Raw genomic sequence first — 17,337 nt, 5'->3', positions numbered from 1 at the left:
TGTGCACTCCCATGAATAAGACACCCAAGACACAACATGGCATTTGGTCGCCCCAAGGTCATGTGGCTCAACTGGTAATATTAGAATCATACAATCACAAAATTGTCAATTTGGAAGGGATCCCCCAAGGGTCATCTAGTCCAACCCCCTCTAGTACCACCTGAGTTTCCTGTGCATCAATGAAGCTAATCAGTTTAATTTGAGCTTCTGGCTTGTTTTTGCTGACCCGGTATATTAATTTTATTTCCTGGTTGTGATGTGCAGTCTGTACTGTGCAAGGGTTGCATTTGCTTTTGTTTCCTGAGTAGACCCTTGACTTTAGGATGGTGCATAATAACAGTAGATTTCTTGTGGGGGGCGGGGACGTGGAACACCAGAGAATTCTGATGAAAACGGAAGTGGAAATTGCCAGTGTTCACTTACTGTATTTGTCCCCATGTGCAGAATGGAAATCAGTCCAGCAAATATGATCAGTATTTGCTGCGGCTGCTTTCAGTCTGCAAGCAGTGCACAATCCGTCACATCCACCCACCCCGCCATTTGAATAGCATTTCCTTTGAACTGAAATGAGTGGGGTGGAACAATGTAACAGCAATATAACTTACATAATTTATGTAATCACTCAAGAGGGGTAATTTTCACCACAGTCGACAAAGAGATGAACAACGTGGTTTTGGCAAAAGGGGAACTGCAGCGGAACGGAAACCTTGCTGCATGCGGCTCATGTGGGGCAGGATGGAAAGTGATGCCTCCTTACATCCCTAGGAGGGACTGGCCTCTCCAGCTGTGGGAAGAAGGGTATAGCTCAAAAATGATGGAGCTCAGATCCGAGGCCCAAAGGTGACCGCGATGGGTAGGCTCAGCCTGGCCCCATTCTGAAGGTGCACACGGGAAAGACCAAGGCTCAGTGGCAGAACATCTGCTTTGCAGGCGGGATCTGGTCCCAAGTTTTATCTCCAATGGCATCTCCAGGTAGGGCTGGGAGAAATCTCCCCCAGGAAACACTAGAGAGCCTCTGGCAGTCAGGGTAGACAATTCTGAGTCAGATGGACCAATTGATCTGACTTGGTATAAAAGCTAATACTTCTTGTATTCACATGCCATATTTGAAAATGATGGGGAAATGCATGTACAGTTGTACCTCGGGTCACATACGCTTCAGGTTACAGACTCCGCTAACCCAGAAATAGTACCTCAGGTTAAGAACTTTGCTTCAGGATGAGAACAGAAATCGTGCTCTGGCGGCTCAGCGGCAGGAGGAGGCCACACTAGCTAAAGTGGTGCTTCAGGTTGAGAACAGTTTCAGGTTAAGAACGGACCTCCGGAACGAATTAAGTACTTAACCCAAGGTACCACTGTATATACCACAGTCATGGAAATGAAAACAGCAACTACATTTGAGCTGGTGTGGTGTAGCAGTTAGAGCAGGGGTCAGCAACCTTTTTCAGCCGTGGGCCGGTCCACTGTCCCTCAGACCATGTAATATAGTCCCTCAGGCCGGACTATATTTTGGAAAAAAAATGAATGAATTCCTATGTCCCACAAATAACCCAGAGATGCATTTTAAATAAAAGGACACATTCTACTCATGTAAAAACATGCTGATTCCCGGACCGTCTGCGGGCTGGATTGAGAAGGCGATTGGGCCGCATCCGGCCCATGGGCCTTAGGTTGCCTACCCCTGACTTAGAGCATGGGACTAGGACTTGGGAATCCAGGGTTCTGGCCCTTGCTCAGCCACAAAGCTCACTGAGGGACCTTGGGCCAGCCACCGCCTCTCACCCTAACCTACTTTGCAGGGCTGTTGTGGGGATTAAATTGGGGGAGGGAGAGCCACGTATGCCAGCTTGAGCTCCTTGGAGGAAAAGGTAGGATGTAATTCAGATAGATAACTAGATCAAGCAAAACAAACAAACCAAACAATAAACTTAGCAAAACATTGCAGCTTTTTTACCCTGTCCATTGCCTGCGAAGACCAGCCACCCACAGGAAATCCTAGCCGTGCTTCCAGGAGAAGTCTAGCTTTGGAGAGGGATTACCTTCATGGAAGAGGAACACAGAACAATGTCTATAGACATTCTCTCAACTTCAGCGAGCCAGGATTTAATCCTTGATAATCTGAATCTTTCAAAGAGTATAATCCAATGATTATATACTGCACGCGTGCACACACACACACACACATGATTCTTATGACATCTTATAAAACCGACTATTAGGCCATTGCACTGGTCAAACAATATTCCAATCAATACACAAGGCATGAGGTGGGAAGGCAAACAGTGCTGGGTGGAGTGAGGAAACGACCAAGGATAGGAAGGTGGATGAGCATAATGCAAGGGGAAATCCTAAGCGCAAAGCCTGACCCCATTATAAGGTCAGAGAACATTTTGAAATCTCATGCTGGAAGATCAAGGCTGAGGCTCTGCCTTTAAAGGAAGGACTGATTTATTATTTAAATGTACCGAGTCACTTTCCCTGGAGAAATCTGCCTTGAGGTTCTGGATCAGACCTCCGTGCTCATCCATGCGCCGGTGACCGCTAGGCATCTTCAGCATGTTTACATCAGCTGTGGAGCACATCCCTACACCATCAGCACTGTAGATGCAAATGATGAGTTCCAGGAACCAAGTTCACCCTTCCCATCTTGCTGGCTGGGGCTGATGGGAATTGGTGTCCAAGAACACCTGGAGGGCCCCAGGTTCCCCACCCTGGTTTACAGGAAGCACTTAGGAATTCTCTGAAGGATCTGACCTCCTTCTGGCTCTGTTCTGCCACTCTGCGGAGGACGAATTCATGAGCCTGATTCCTGGAGCTAACAATTGGCACCTGCACTGGGAATGCCACAGTGACGCAATCCATAACTAATAACTTCATTATACAGGTTTCTGTGTCAGTAAGAAAACCAATGCCCATGTTTATATAGTACTCTGGGCACCTAGTTTTATTCTGAGACTGTTGTTCCAAAGAGAGAGAGAGAGAGAGAGAGAATGAATTTGCCATATGCTGAGACAAACAACCATTGGTTTCCAAGAGGATCACATGGTCCCCCCTTCTCGGCTCCACCAGGTTCTAGCCAATGGTTCACAGTGTTAAGCTCTTCCACCCTGCTATGTTTATCTCCAGATTCAATGCACAGCATGTGAGTTGCCTACAACAATTGCTGGAACAGCTCCTAAGCCAACGAGCCAGATGAAGCAAAACAGAACGGCTTCCAGCCAAGGAACTACACATGACTCAACCTGTACACCATGCCTGCTATCCAGCAGAAACAAGCACCAAGATAAAGTTCTCATTTAACACACACTTTCATGGCTATTTTTTTGGAACGATGGGCAGTCCCATAGTAGCAAGTCCATCTGTTCTGGAATAGGTGGGTGGGTGATGTCTTCTAGAAACACATACACCCCACGAAGCTGTAGTTTCCATGGAGGGACAGATGGGTTTCTGCCAGGCCTAAGAAGGCTGGGCGTGACCTCAGAAGGTCAAGATTTGGGCTGCAGCACTGTGGCTGCCAGGTAGCTACCAGGTTCAAGGTTGTGGTTCTAGTCTATAAAGCTCTATACAGCCTGGATACTCCAAAATCAGTGCTGTGAAGTCAGTGGATTAGAAGGACTAGGCTAGTACCCTAAATGTTTCCCTAGTGCAGCCTTTCTCAACCTGTAGGTCCCCAGATGTTGTTGAACTACAACTCCTATCACCCCTAGCTAGCAAGGCCAGAGCTCAGGGATGATGGGAGTTGTAGTCCAACAACATCTGGGGACCCACAGGTTGAGAACTGCTGCCCTAGTGCCTTCTTCTCAAACCCAGGAAGCTTCTGCCCATCTTAGGGAGGGAAGTGTGTGCTCTGATGGGTTCCAGAGACCTCCCACCACCTTCCCAAAGTCTGCCCAGCTTTGAGAAGGAGGCAAGAGGGTGCCAGCATCCTGTTAGAGCCTTGACACCTCCGTCCCAAAGCCTGGGAAGCTTCTGTCCGGCTTAGAGAGGAAGCACGAAGCTCACATGTACAACTTCAGTGCCCCACCCCTAATCTCCCTAACTGTTCCCCTATGAAAAATGTCACCACACACCACTGCCAAAAATATGGTCTCTCCATGGGGTAGAAGTAGGAAGTAAGCTGGGTTGCTGTTGTTTCTTTAAAGTCTGGCACCGGGGCATTAGCAGATGGAAATATCAGGAGATACATCTGAACATAAGAAGAGCCTGGTGGATCAGGCCAATGGCCCATCTAGTCCAGCATCCTGTTCTCACAGAGACTGGCCAGTTGCCTCTCATGAAATATCAGGGTGATATACGACAATATAAAAACATAGGACAATCACGAAGATGACTGATTTCTCAATAAAATTTTAAATGACTGTGCATATCTGTTGGCATCCGTGTGCATGAACAATTTCACCAGAACATGAACTACTAATTTATGATTATTCAGTGGAATATCAGGAGGGATAAAATCATTTCCTGATCCTCACCTAGGGTGGTGGTGTTATGACAGGGTTGCCATATTTCGAAGCGCAAAAAAGAGGACAATTTCTTGGCAACTTCTACTTTTAACTACGGATTGCTATGACGACTCTCATTTCACATACACATGAAAAAGAGAATGTTTCCTGGAAAAAAACAGGACATATTTGACCCATGGATTTGAAATGGCAACATTTCAGTTGCAATTAAAACTATTAGCCAAAATGCTAACAAGTTATGTAACGTGTTATTTCCCATAGCTGGAAAATCAGTTATGACTCTTAACAAGTGTGAGTGTGAAGAGAGGTTTACTCTCTTCGGCAGCTCCCTCACTGAGAGAAGCCAAGTTACAGGGAACCGGGCAGAGGGCCTTCTCAGTAGTGGCGCCCTCCCTGTGGAACGCCCTCCCACCAGATGTCAAAGAGAACAACAACTACCAGACTTTTAGAAGACATCTGAAGGCAACCCTGTTTAGGGAAGCTTTTAATGTTTGATGTATCACAGTATTTTAATATTCTTTTGGAAGCCGCCCAGAGTGGGCGGGGTATTAATAATAATAATAATAATAATAATAATAATAATAATAATAATTGTTGTTGTTGTTGTTGTTGTTATTACTGGTCCATGGTTTTTTTGTTCTTGTTTTTATCATGTAGTTTGTGTTTTTATGGATGAAGAGCAGTATACAAATTAATTAATTAATTAATTAAAAGTTTTTTAAAATGCTGTACCAATACTGGTTTATTCCACACACTTTGAACTTGTGATGAAAGGAAAGCAGAATTGCTATTTCCATTTTGCAGGTTAGGCAACTGAGGCAGGCCAAGGGAAAGGATTACTTGAGTTTCCTTCCTGCTGTTTAGAACACTGGCTTAACAGTCCTATGAATAATCTAAATCTCTCACAAATAGTTGTTAGGCAACCATGAAAGCAATAGGAGAGTATGATGCTGAGGCTGTAGATGTGGTCAACATTACATCCTTCGAAGTCTGACCAACTGAGGATCCCAGAAATGACTTTCTGGAGAATTCAGTGTAGGGATGGTCAGCATTCTAAGCCAGGGTTCAGCAAACTTTTTCAGCAGGGGGTCAGTCCACTGTCCCTCAGACTTTGTGGGGGGCCAGACTATATTTTTTTGGGGGGAGAATGAATTCCTATGCCCCACAAATAACCCAGAGATGCATTTAAATGAAAGGACACATTCTACTCATGTAAAAACACCAGGCAGGCCCCACAAATAACCTGGATATGCATTTTAAATAAAAGGACACATTCTACTCATGTAAAAACACGCTGATTCCCGGACTGTCCACGGGCTGGATTGAGAAGGTGAATGGGCTGGATCTGGTCCCCAGGCCTTAGTTTGCCTACCCATGTTCTAAGCAAACTGAATCCACACCTCTCTGACTGCTCTATGGGTTGGAACTAGGGCTGCCATATTTCAAAAAATAAAAACCAGGACACGCCAAAAGTTCTTCAACTGTTTTTTAGGAAAGTCCCAAAATTGATGAGCTTTTTTTAGTGAAATGCCAAACAAAAACACACAGATTGATGTGGAAATGGAGCAGAACAGACTCTTGAATGAACATGTGGAATGGACACAGACCAGAAATAGACTGATGACCTACAATTCAGAGTGATACTCCTCTGTATGTCACAGATAGGTGAATGATAAGCCTTGCCATTGGGGGAGAGCCATTTCACCATCTACTTTTACAAAAAAGGAAAGGAAAAAATCTGATGAGTTGTGCACTCTCACCCAAAGGCTGTACGACAGCAATGGCACCTTAAGATACCGTCCATTAAAGAGGCAGTAGTGAAGCTGCTGTTATTAAAAAAACAAATTTAGATCCAGTGGTTTGGGAGACCTACCTCCCACTTTCAAATATTGCGTTATTGAGCAAGGTAATGAAGTGGGAGGTGAAAGAACGGCTCCAAGTCATGCTGGATGATACTGGTTGTGTGGCTCCATTCCAGTTTGGCTGCAGGCCCAGTTCTGGGATCATAACCTGATGACTTACATTGAAGAATGGATTGGGAGAGTGCAACCCTACTGATTCTCCTGGCCCTCCCAGTGGCTTTCAATACCAACAACCAAGTCCTAACAACACTGAGCACCCTTAACAAACTACAGTCCTCAGAGGGAAGCCATGACTGCTTAAAGTGCTATCATACTTTCATTTTTATTCCACAATTTAATGATTATTTAGTTAAATTTGCTAAGTTAAACTAACTGAAAACAGCTTGCAGATACTTAAGGGGCTTAGGATTTTATTTATGTTAAGTGATGAATTAATATGTTTAATTCCATAAGGTGAAGATCTAAGGATGTTAATGTTTAAGTTAAATTTCATAAAAATTGGAATTTGGAAAACCGTTAAAAGGACATGCAATGAAATTCAACCAAGGGGAAGCGAGGAAGTCACTTAACAAAGTTAATAACTGTCATTTTCAATAAGGCTATGATTTTTGTTTGTTTGTTTTGTGTGTTTGTTTGTTTGTTTATAATATTGTGAAAACTAATAAAAATTTTGAGAAAAAAATAAAATAAAGTGCTATCATACTGCTTTATGTGAATGTGGTCTTGCTCTTGCTCATCTGATGTTGTCTTAAACTTTAAGAGTTCCATCAGGTAGCTTACAACGGGACTGTTAAATGACCATGTGAAACTACTCTTCTTCCTTTTGGCATGGAGTTATCATCACATAAAAACAAATTAATTGCCATGTTAAAAAAAAGCCTAGTCTGAACTTTGCCCTACTTCCTCCAATGACTTGGAAGAGCCATTTCAGTTGTGGCGGCACTTGCGTGCTTTGGGCTAGGATGTCCAAGTGCTTTTCTCACCTGCAACCCAAATATGTATTGTTACATGCCAATCTCTGAATGGTCTGAAATTCCAGGGGTACCAGGCGTTTTGCCCAGGACTTATATTTCCTTTAAGAACGATGAGGCATAATGGAGTCTGTGGTGTCTTTAGGATTTATGATATTTGGTGGTTGACCTTTTTTTGACAAAGTTGAGCTTTTTTTTGCTTTTTAAAGTTTTGTTTGACATTGCCGAGATGGATTGCCATACATCCAGATTTTCCCAGGCATTTTGCAAATAACTGCAGTATGTCCAGGAAATTCCAGACATATGGCAACCTTAGTTTATGTACACATATATACCACCAGGGCCTGGAGGAAGGAGAATACCAGCACTACACTCTATGAGGGCCCTCTGCTTCTCTTATAGGTGCAGTGTGCTTGGGTCAACAAATTGAGAAATCAGCCATGTCCTCTTGTTAGCCTTTGTCCCAGCCGTCCCACATGGTGCTTAGACCCCTGCTTCCTTTGCTTGCCAAACCAATTGCAAAACTGACACCTTTCTCCTGTTTGCTTACGATTTCCATTCTGAGATCCTAAACACCAACACACAGCTGGAGGAGGGTCTTCATCCCTCCTTGTCCAGTACATCTTTGCCCTCTTGGTGGCTTCCTGGAAGGGATAATAGCTGGCCATCATCAGGCTTTGTTCTTCCAGTGACCCCCATCCATCCACCTTAATTTGCTGAGCTAGCCCAGCTCATAAGCATGAACTAAATCCAGGATCTTCCATGTTTAGCACAATTGAATCAAACCTTGATTAATTCTAATTTTTACTAATTCTAGGATTTATGGGTGACTTGCACCCACAGACTCTGGCCCCTAGAACATATAATAAAATATACAAAAAATAACCACAGAGAAAACAATGCACATACTTTCTTTCTTTCTTTCTTTCTTTCTTTCTTTCTTTCTTTCTTTCTTTCTTTCTTTCGTAAATGCTTTAAAAACATTAAGTCATCAAATGCCCCTGTGATTTCTTTATCCACCCTCTATCGGTTTCAAATTCCTCCATAATGCCAGTGTGCCATTATTCTCTATTCCTTTATCTATGCAGATTAATAGCATATGATATTACAGCTCCTTTAGCCATGCAGATTAATAGTGCATGATATTGTAGTTCCTTTAGCCATGCAGATTAATGGTATATGATATAATAGTTTATACAGGCACTCTAAACACAGTTGAGCAACTTGTCGAAGTTGGGTAACTTGTGATAAGATGGAACATGTTCAACACAGTGAGAAAAAGCAATCGGTAGTACTCAACTAAGAATCACTCCAAGTAGACCCATTATCATGAATGATGTTTGGTTCTTTAATTTCAACAGGTCTACTCTGTGTAAAACTTAGTTGAGTGCCACCCAATATGACCACGTATGTATTTCATGCTTTTCCACTCAATTTGCATTTAATAAGCACTTAGACTGGTTCTGAGCAGCAGTTGCTGATAACTGGAATAAATCAAATTAGAATTTGCCACCAAAAGGAAGGAGGCAAAAGGTCAGCAGCAGCTAATTAGTCATCATTGTGTTATTTAACAAGGCTGAATTCCAGAAAGATGGATGGTGCCAATCAAGGGCAGAGCAAATGAAACTTTGGTGTCAACTGGGCACAATTGCAAGGAAATAAAAAGCCTTCCAGAATGCAGAATCATTTTTGAATGTCATTTGGCTGAATCTCACCCTCAATGCTGACCTTCATTTTAGAGGACAGCAAACTTTGCAGGCAAAAGAGTCTGTATAGGTGACCTCCGCCTTCCTGAGCTCTCAAGCAGAATGTCTGAAATCTCACTGATTAAGTTCTTGTAAACATGCAAAAGGGCTCCTGAAATTTCCATTGACACCTGTTGCAAAACTAAGAGGCAGCATTTTGGAAGTCCCAGCTTCCAGGCAGAATGCACAATTCCCATGCCAGGGGATTGGTAACTCGAACCTGCCAAGCCACAGGGTTCAGATTGCAACAACAGCAACTGGAATGTGATGGAAAAATTAATCGTCTCTTTCAAGTTTCTTTATACCTCAATTTGACTCCTCCTTGGCCGCCCTCTAATAGAGGCCAGGAAGGCAGTCAACAACTGTCTGCAATTAATTAATTATCCTGCAGAGATTGGCATACATCCACATGTACAGTATCATATCAGGGTTCACAATGCCAATCTGTTTGAGAAAATAGAATCTCAGTAAACAGCTCGAGTTCTCCCTCAGTGCTTGCCTGCGGTGTCTTTTACAGTCAAACAGACACAATGAATCAGGCTGGGAAACGAGAGGAAAATGTTAAGGAATAGCTACATCAAACACATAGTCTTCAGGCGATTGTTCTTGTTATTTTCAGGCTCCAGACATGTGTTGAGGCTTGCTCACATCTGATGCTTTCCCTCCGTTGCAAAAGTACAGGGTTTATTGTTTCGCTTGAACAGCTTTTTTGGAGTGCGGAAATCATTTCACAGCTCTGTTTCATTAGTTTTCCTGCAAATAAACCCCTCTGCAGGACAGGGCCAGAATAAGGAAGCCAGAAGCTTCAGGTGTCAGATGATGGGAGTTGTTGGCTGGCTGGGTGGGGGGTGGGTAGCAGCTGCAGGGTTTTCAGACAGCAGCAGGGGACACTGTTCTGTCTCCAGTGCTAAAGTAAGACCGCTGGACTGGTCTGCTTCTGGAACACTGGGGTAGAGGTGCCATCTCGTCCTTTTATTCAGGACAGGGATCTGAACCGAGTTGTAGGATCTCCATATCTCAAAGATTTCAAGGCTAAGATTCTTCCTGGTCTATGAAGTGGTATTAGGATTTCTTACAGAGTTATCAAGCAATGTTGTCTCCCTCTCTTTCCAAACTTAATGTACATAATGCTGCTCTTGTTCAGTGTGAAGTCCTCAGAACTGATGAGGCAGATAGAAATGATTGACGGCATCTGGCTCTTGGATATTCGAGCTGATCGCTGAAGGTTATGACTCACTGTCACCCAAGGCAAAGTAGACTCTCTTCTTTCTCCATGACATATACAACTTCCTTACTCCTCTAAAACCAGCTGCAGAACCTGCTGGGATGGTACAGCTAAAATGTCAAAGCGCAGATAATGGTTACCACGATCGCAGGGGTTCCTTTATCTCTGCAAAGTTACAAAATGCTAAGATTCCTGGTTTCCTTTTTAGTCAATTATTCTTACTGCTCAATAGACTAGACTAAGGCATTTGCTTCTTTCAAATTCATGTACTGAAGACTCATTTGTGCAGCAGACACCTTTCTTCATACAGCACAATCCTAACCATGTCTACTCAGAAGTAAGTCCTACTGAATTCAGCATTCCCTCCAAAACTTTATCGATGAAAACAGAGATGTCCCCTCCAACATTTCTCTGATGAAAATAGGGATGTCCTGTTCCATACCCTCCAATGAAAATAGGGACATCCTAAGGAAAAGTGGGACATTCTGGGATCAAATCAGAATCTAGGGACACTTGGAGGGTCTGATTCAACCTGGCTTATTCCCAAGTAGGTGGGGATAGGATGTCAGCCTTAATGATCAGTTTGCACATAGTATGTTGGTTTGTTTTACTTGCATTCATATTTGTGCTGGTATGTCAAGCTTTAAACCTTGCAGAAACTCCTCTGTTAATCCCAAAGCAACAAGGAAGTGACATCCTGGGACTTGGGCCACAGAGTATCCTCTGACATCAAGGATTTCTTAGTTATTGAATACCTTAGCTGCTTTCTCCATCCAAGGCAAAGAGATGATGATGATGATGATTATAAACCAATAATATAAAGGTAAAGGTAAAGGTACCCCTGCCCGTACGGGCCAGTCTTGACAGACTCTGGGGTTGTGCGCCCATCTCACTTAAGAGGCCGGGGGCCAGTGCTGTCCGGAGGCACTTCCGGGTCACGTGGCCAGCGTGACAAAGCTGCATCTGGCGAGCCAGCGCAGCACACGGAAACGCCGTTTACCTTCCCGCCAGTAAGCGGTCTCTATTTATCTACTTGCATCCGGGGGTGCTTTCGAACTGCTAGGTTGGCAGGCGCTGGGACCGAGCAACGGGAGCGCACCCCGCCGCAGGGATTTGAACCGCCGACCTTTCGATCGGCAAGCCCTAGGCGCTGAGGCTTTTACCCACAGCGCCACCCGCGTCCCAATAATATAGTTGCCTACAAACCAAAGATCAGTAACAACAGGGAGCAGAAGAGGAGCAATAAACAAAACAGAATGAGTCATTAATATGTTCAATGATTAATTACTTAATCACCAATACAGTGGAACCTTAGGTTAAGTACTTAATTCGTTCCGGAGGTCCGTACTTAACCTGAAACTGTTCTTAACCTGAAGCACCACTTCAGCTAATGGGGCCTCCTGCTGCTGCTGCGCCACCAGAGCACGATTTCTGTTCTCATCCTGAAGCAAAGTTCTTAACCTGAAGCACTATTTCTGGGTTAGCGGAGTCTGTAACCTGAAGCGTATGTAACCTGAAGCGTATGTAACCTGAGGTACCACTGTAATAAATTTCTGAAGGTCAGCTGAAAAATGCATGCATACATAAGTAATTTTATTTTCATGCCACTTTTCCATAGTTTAAACAATGCTCAAGGAGGCTTGCAACATGAACATAATACATAATAGCAACATAACAAAAGTAGTCACAACCTATAAATAAAATATAAAAAATAGGCAAATAACAAGATTCTGTCCTCCCAGGGCTGGATTTAGGTTTGATGAGGCCCTAAGCTACTGAAGGTAATGGGGCCCTTTATATGTACAGCTGTCCTTTGTCAACAACAGATTGTAACTGTTTTTTGTGTGTTGAATATATGCTATATGGTAATTTATGGACCTAATAGGTATCTAAAGCCATTTGCACATAACAAAATATGTGTTTTATCAAAGAAATTGTTGAACTGAAATACAATTAAGAAGAAGTATATTTTTGGGGGGAGGCAAGAGAGTGGGGCTCTAAGCTATAGCTTGTTTAGCTTATATGTAAATCTGGCACCGCGTCCTCCCTTTCCATGCACAGAAACTGACGAGACTGGCCACTGAATCTTGCTTTAATGCGAGCAATGGAACAGTATCCTTTAGGGCACCTGCAGCCACCAGACTTGTTCAAGGGTTAGAGGTCAGGCATTTGACATGTTTAGTTCTGATCTCTGACAGAGGAGAATGGCACGGAGCCTCTAGGGCAGCTGGGGGACTGCCTTGGAGCATATTCCACCTGAAGTGCTTGCATCACTGAGGACAGGCCCACACTATACACTAAAAATATATTACACTCACATTTAAAACATACGGCATCCCCCAAACAGAAGGAATGGCCTGCTGACTGGAGGCCTCCTAGCACCTGCCACCTGAGGTAATTGCCTCACTCTGTATAATGGTAAAGTCAACCGTGTCCAGTTATTCCGTCTTTGCGCAATCCAAAGTAGGACCCATATTAGTTGACAACCTCGCACCTAATGTGTTTTACACATTTTGCCCTGAGGCAACAATCCCTTTGCATATGCTTACTCACTGCTGGAGAAGCCACATTGCCATCTGATTTATTTGACACATGTCAGTATTTGTAGTTCTTTGAAATGACCCTTCTGCTCTAACAGATATACAGTGCTTGTTGTTGTTTAGTCGTTTAGTCGTGTCCGACTCTTCGTGACCCCATGGACCAGAGCACGCCAGGCACTCCTGTCTTCCACTGCCTCCCACAGTTTGGACAGACTCATGTTTGTAGCTTCGAGAACACTGTCCAGCCATCTCGTCCTCTGTCGTCCCCTTCTCCTTGTGCCCTCAATGTTTCCCAACATCAGGGTCTTTTCCAGGGAGTCTTCTCTTCTCATGAGGTGGCCAAAGTATTGGAGCCTCAGCTTCACGATCTGTCCTTCCAGTGAGCACTCAGGGCTGATTTCCTTAAGAATGGATACGTTTGATCTTCTTGCAGTCCATGGGACTCTCAAGAGTCTCCTCCAGCACCATAATTCAAAAGAATCAATTCTTCGGCGATCAGCCTTCTTTATGGTCCAGCTCCTGAACCATTTGCAGCTGATGTAAGGGGCAGGCAGTTTCAGCTATGCAGGTACTTGCTGATGGCAAATAATTGCCGTTGCTGTGTTGAAGCAGGTTGTCCACTCTTTGTCCCATAAAACCAGGGAAGACAACATAAAAAGGACCGATTTTACTGTGACGTCTTTTCCTCCAGTGACCGCAGTGTGTTGCAATGTGATTTTATTTATTTATTATTTATTGCATTTATTTCTGGCAGCATGTTGTGCTGAGCCTCCATGAAGAAAAACAGCCACAACACCAAGCTACAGGATTTATGGGTGAATATGGTGATGGTTTACCTTGGGAAGCTTCCTTCAGTTCCTAGCAAGGCACAAATGGATTGCACATAATGCATTTCTTGAGGATTCCTCATGTGGGGCAGGCTGGGAGCCAGAGTGTTGAGAGTGTAAGCAACAGAACCTAGCTTTCATTGTAGAACCATTAGGTGTTCTTTCACCTCCACCATTTCTGTTGCTCTTACTCATACCAGGAAGTGTGAATCTCCAGATGATATGGGACTAAAACTTCCATCATTCCCAACCACTGGCTATACTGGCTTGGGATGATGAGAGCTGCAGTCCAGCAATAACTGGAGAGTACCACATTGGCTACCCTTTGATTTTGCAGGGATGGGGAACCTCCAAACATTGATGGATGCCCATCTTCCCATTGGCCATTGCTGACTGGGCTCATGAGAGCTTGGGTCCAACTACATCTGGAGATCAACAGGTTCTCCACCTTTGACAAACACACACACACACACACACACACACACACATGTGCAGATGACTGTGCTGGAGCAGAAAGGGAGAAAAACACAAAAATGCCGCTGCAAAACCACCCACCACCCACCAGCACTCCATACTTGCCTGGAGCAAAATACCGGTTGTAGCAGTTGTTGGAGCCAAGCAGGTGTTAGTGGCAACCAGCAACAGTGAGATATCTGGATGCTGAAGGGATCACTTAGAGACACACATTGGCTAGGTCACCTGATAAGTGCTGCCCATTAACAATAATACAGATTGACACAGTTGGCATGATAAGAATAAATGTAACAAAGCACTGTACCCGTAAATATTGTAAATATCTGTTGATGTCTCCAGATGAGAGGTGAACCAAATGCTATTCAGAAAGTCTATGGAACTTGCTGGGTCTGAAAGGTTACTGCTTTGCTGTTCCTATTGATTGCTTCCTGTTCCTGAAACTAATTAGTTATCAATTTCCTGTTGTGCTCTTCTGTTTATTCTCAATGGGTTTTAAAACTCCGTTTGGTTAATGCTCATATTATCATGGATTTTTAACACATGGATTAAAATGTTTAAGGGATGCAAATGTTTTAACACATTAAAATAACGCATGCTTGGGGAAGGGTTTATTTTTTGTAGATAGCTGTGAGAGTTGCACATCCAATTTCTTATGAAAGCACCTTGCTTCACCATCAATACACATACTGAGGACCCAACTTAATCCAAATAAGTTATGTTAAACTGGATTCATTCATTCACCCACACATTTTTCTTGCATCACCTCTGGTAAGGTTTCAGTGGTAGCTGAATCATGCTGAGGGATTTAGAAAGTGTGAATCAGGTTTTGGGAAGTAAGAAATGAACACCAGCTCATTCATATACCATTATTCATGCATATATAATTTGCATTTAATTTGGTTTTGGATAATTATAGATCCAACTTGATTTCACCAAGATCGATAGGTGTTTCAGAAGAGAACCGAAACTCTATTTAACAGCAAACAGGAGGATTCAAGAGAATCACCTAACATTTCCTTCCCACATTACCTCCTTGTACCTCGGCATTTGTGAAGAATACACATAAGTTTATTTTGCCATATGTACATGCAGAAAGTCAGCTTGTGAGTTCCTTACAAATAATAGCTAATGGGTATAGATTAAAAAGTTAGTTTTGGTTTGCAAATGTCAGCTTTCGGTATTTTATTTTCAATTTTCTAAACTTTTTATCTGATTCAGAGCATTTTCTTTTATATATGCAGTCATATATTCACAAGGTTCCATTTATAAGTGCACACCTGGGTATTATTAAGTTGATTTGGACTAACACTCCCCCCTCATTTCACATCTGTATTATCATGGTTTCATGCAAAGCTGTTGCGTTCGGAGAAGGAGTTAGCAACCATTGTATAGATCAGCCTAGTCCTGGAAACTAGGCTGGGGTCCTGGAAACCAGGGGTCCTGGAAACCAGTTTTAGGTTGCTAGGTAAAGGGTTGAAGAAAAGACCCTTCAACATAGCATTTTCGGAGCTATCACTTGTTTCGTGTGCAAGACCAACTAGTCAGGAAGAGCCACAAGATTCCACTGCCAAGGGCAAGCCGGTGGTGCCAGGATGAGGGATCTAGATTTGCTAGGCACTGGAGAACATTTGGGGAGCAGGCTGTACAAAGGACAGATGCTTCACCTAAACCAAAATGGAACCAGGCCTTTGGTGCTTAAAATAACAACAAATGGATAGAAAGCAGCTTTTAAACCAAATTGGGGTGGGGGAGTCAATGGGAACTGAGAAACATCTGGTTTGAGATAACTGATCCTACAGAGATGGGGTTCTGAAAGTGTATACTCTCAAGGAGGAAGAGGATAGAAGAAAAAAGACTGTCATGGTTTTCAGATACACTAAATGACTGTCCTATTTATCTACCTGCACTGGTGTATCTTCGAATTGCTAGGTTTGCAGGAGCTGGGACAGAGCAATGGCAGCTCACCCTGCTGTGGGGATTCAAACTGCCGACCTTTTGATCGGCAGGCCCAAGAGGCTCAGTGGTTAAGAACACAGTGCCACCTGTGTCCCACTGTCCTATAGAACACTTAGCAAGAGGAGATGGACATTCATGTTATAGAGAGTGGTACCCAGGCTCCAGTTATTAGAGATGTAACTGTTGAGCTGGGAACCACTGGGAATCACCATTAATTCACCACTGGAAATTACCAGTAAAGGGAATATTAAGGGGAAATGTCAGAAGACGGGATTTCTCTAAAATAAGCGAGTGGGTTAAAAAGGAGTTGAAGGAGAAGTCCAGAGTGTTGAATCTCTTCAGGAAGCCAGGGGGTTATTTAAAAACAATATGACAAAAACCTAGGTATTATGAGTAAAAAGGGCACATGGATACCAGGCAGTGCCGGATTTACGTATAAGCTAAACAAGCTATAGCTTAGGGGCCTACTCTCCTGGGGGTCCAAAAAAAATTTAAAGGAAAAAAACCTGGATGTAGATTTCTAAAATATAAGATAAAAAACAAATAAAATAAAACCTACATACAGCAACAGTGTTTTGTGTTGTGTAGGCTTCTATGATGTATGTATTTTGTTATGTGACTTTAGATACCTATTAGGTCCATAAATTACCATATAGCATATATTCAACACAAAACAGAGACAATTTGTTGTTGACAAAGGACAGCTGGACATATAAAGGGCCCCATTACCTTCAGTAGCTTAGGGCCTCATCAGACCTAAATCTGGCCCTGATACCAGCATAGCTCAATAAGGAAGCTATAAAAGGCCGTGCTTTTGTTAAAAAGTATGTTTTGTACAAATGAAGGAAATTTCAAAGAAAAGAAAGAAAGATAAGAATATTGAATGCAAAGGAAGACTCTGAGGAGCAAATTGCTGAGGGTGTGTTTGTGTGGGTAGCAGTGACAGTCCCCAACACTGTGACCCCTAAATCAGTCTGCTGCCCTCGCAGATGCCGGAGGACATGGTGATGTCAGTACCATTGATGTAAGAGTCAGCTTCTACTCCAGTTGGCTTCTGTACATGTAATGGAGAAGTGATACCATCTTTTACTTTGCTTAAGTCCGCAAAATGTATTGAGCTGCCCAAAGCTTCCCTGGGAGATATTTTTGCAAGCAAGGTGCCACAACTGGAAAGGTAATGGTCTCTGTAAGCCCCCACATGACTTAGTGGGGCACCAAGGGGATGATCAAAATCAGTTTCCATAACAGAGGACTAGGAACCAGGAAGTTACAGA

The sequence above is a fragment of the Podarcis raffonei genome, chromosome 15 (assembly GCF_027172205.1).
Source record: "Podarcis raffonei isolate rPodRaf1 chromosome 15, rPodRaf1.pri, whole genome shotgun sequence".
In the NCBI taxonomy this organism is placed as follows: domain Eukaryota; kingdom Metazoa; phylum Chordata; class Lepidosauria; order Squamata; family Lacertidae; genus Podarcis; species Podarcis raffonei.
This window is presented reverse-complemented; position numbering follows the sequence as displayed.